At 39.0% G+C, this 3,052-nt stretch overlaps 1 pseudogene; it reads left to right on the top strand.

The window, feature by feature from the left end:
* The first annotated feature begins 648 nt into the window (after positions 1 to 648).
* LOC136557120 (pre-mRNA-splicing factor ISY1 homolog pseudogene) lies at positions 649 to 1,562 on the top strand (annotated as a pseudogene).
* Positions 1,563 to 3,052: the final 1,490 nt, after the last annotated feature.

Raw genomic sequence — 3,052 nt, 5'->3', positions numbered from 1 at the left:
CCTGTGGTGTGGGACAGAAAACATACAGCCTGGAACATGTGGACAAAGGTGCATGTTACAGTACGAGCTAGCTTGTGCTAGGAAATTAATTTGATTATAAAGAAGAAGCCCAGCCTGGTTCCATAAACCAGCCCCTGGGCTGAGCTATGATGGGATGGATTTGAATACCTACAGGGACTTCCCCCAGTCATGTTCCAACCTAAGCTGCAGGTGTCTCACTGGTACAGGAGCTGGTGTTTAAGCCAGACCAATGACCTGTCTGGACCAGGAGATTCAAATCCTCCTGTTTAAGGAGGTAGGAAGAATAAAATACGTTGCTGTTACATGAGAATTCTGGGGTGTGTGTTGTCTCTGTCTCTGACCCACCCCTCCTGTCATAACCTTTGGTGACTCAGTGTGAGGACAGCAGCCAGTTCCTGCTGGCAGAGTGGAGGGAGACCAAGGACAGTGCATGCAGAGCCTGTCCCTACAGCTAAAAGCTGGAAAAGACCAGAGGTATTCCCGACCCAGCAGTAAAATGTTGCAAAAATACAGCCAGAGCTAGCAACAGCCAGAGTTGTGAGGAAAATACAGTCAAAGAGCTGTGTGAAACAAAAAGCCAGGGAAGCTGAAAAACCTGAAAAATAGAAGAAAAGTCCCACCAAAGAAATGAGTGGCTTTATCTCTGTGCAGGATCATCCAGTTATAAAGGTATGGTGCAATGCTACAATCCTAAAAGTGTCTTTGCCTCCTTGCTCTGTGCCAAGAGGGTTTCACTGGTACACTTCTGGAGCAGGGTCAGGTTCAGTTTTGGGGCATGGAGCTCCTGTGCGTACGGCATGTTCGGCAGGGCTTGAGGAAGGAAAAGTCAAGGAGCCTTTCCTTGCATCAGAGTGTAATGAACTGCCCAAAGCTGAGAAATAGAGGAGGATAGATCTTTGGGGAGATTTCTAAGAAAGTGGCACAGATCCAAAATGCTGCATTGCTTGAATTCAGAATTTGGGACCTGAATGATGAAATTAACTTCTGAGGGAGAAAGGACACTGGGAATACAGAATAAAGGAGCTGGGAGGTCTTGATTATGCTAGGATTAGCCTGAAAATGTTAGATCACAAAGGAAAAGAAGTTCTAGGAAACAGAGGCTACAAATACTTTGAGGCTGCAAAGGACTTGCCAGGAGTTAGAGAGCTTTTTGAAAGGAACCCCTGCCACCCCCATGGAAGACCCAGGCTAAGCTTATGAAGGACATCAACACTGAGTACTATGGCTACAGGGATGAAGATGATGGGATTCTGGAGACCCTGGAGCAGGAACATGAGAAGAAAATTATAGCAGAATCAATGGAAAAATGGAAGATGGAGAGAGATGCACAACTTGCAAGAGGTGAGGAGGTGGAGGAAAAAAACATCAATGGTACCCATGATGAAGGGGGTGATGAGGAAGGTGGCAAGGAGAGAGAAGGTGAAGATGGCCAACAGAAATTTATTGCACATGTTCCAGTGCCAACTCAACAACAGATGGAGGAAGCTCTTTACAAGTATTACTTTTCTACATTGCAAGATATATATCATTGTTTTCTTTGAAGAGAGAAGATGACTTTGACTAAAACAGCACTCTACAGTAACAAAAATATAAGAAAATCCAGGCAAATATTACATAAATCTGCAGAACTAGGACACCTAAAATGTATTTTTTTTTAACTTACTAGGTTCGGGTTGCATAATATGAACTTCCTACTTTAATCAAGTTTGATATTTGTAATTGTAGTCCATATATTTCTCTTATAATTTAACAAATTATACAATGGGTTGTAAATAAAAAACTTCAATACAGTGTTAACAGTTTCATTACTTTTATTATGGACTTAAATGTCATGCTTTTAAAAACTGTGTTCTAATTGTATTTTTCTAATGTAAACTTATGCATTAACAGAACAATTTATAGAAGTGTCAAGACAAATATTTGATGGTTGATTATAAAGCAAGATTGATGACATCCCTCTAAAATGTTAACATTTCTGGTAATAAACTCACTTTTTCTATTAAATAAAACTTTTTTCTACATCTAAGAGGTCAAGAAAAGTACTGTTAAAATATGACTGTGCTTTGCTACTTTAGTAGTGTCTTTAATCATTCATTCATTAACTTGTCCAGAGTGCCCATTTTTATACAGTAGGAGTATAAAATGTGATCTCTGACAGGATCCTGCTTCATAAAATACTGCTGATTTCTATGTAGAAATCCTTTTGTGTATGTTTCTATAAAGTTTGTCCTTGGATCTGGATCAACAAATCATACTGTTAGATGCAGAGGAGACATTCTCATTATCATATCTAATTCAGTTTATTAATGTAAGTATTTCCCCATGTTCTTGGGGAACCTTCGCACTAACTCCTTAATTGACAGCAGTGGAGCCATACCACATTTTATTGGATTATGTTACATCAGAAAGTGGTCCTGTGATTAAATGAGTTGTGACTACCACGTTTCAGCTCCTTTCCGACTCCGTGACTCTTGCCAAGAAGGCCCATGCCAACATTCTCAAAAATAATCTCTTCCTTACAACTTGTAAACCTATGTACAATCCTGAAGTGTTAGCAGAGGACTTCTGCTGAAGCATTTGCACTTCACACATGCAGGTTAATAGCCTAAACAGTTAGTTGGCCATTCTTCCTGGAGAATTACAGCTACAATAAAGTTTGGAGCATTGGTTTGTAAGTCAGCAATCACAGTCTATCATCAAGATCCACTTCTACACATGGTTTATTATCTACTTTAATTTAATTTTATGTTAACTGAAATAAATTTGGTTTGGCACTCATGAAAGTCACAACCCTTGAAAATAGGGCTTCTGTCATCATCATCCACAGGATCCTGCAGTAAAAACTTTGCAGCTTCTGTTTTTTTCTTAAATATTTTGGAAGCAATGATAAGTTCTTAAAAATTTTTCCAGGTTTTTAGCTAATATAATTCCATGAGATAACCAACTATTTTAATTAAATTGCATTATTTAAATATTTTTTACTACCAGTAGCTTACTGTAATTCATATATCCACAACTGTAATCTTAGCCT

Source organism: Molothrus aeneus, chromosome 5 (genome assembly GCF_037042795.1).
Source record: "Molothrus aeneus isolate 106 chromosome 5, BPBGC_Maene_1.0, whole genome shotgun sequence".
NCBI classification, from domain to species: Eukaryota; Metazoa; Chordata; class Aves; order Passeriformes; family Icteridae; genus Molothrus; species Molothrus aeneus.
This window is presented reverse-complemented; position numbering and strand designations above follow the sequence as displayed.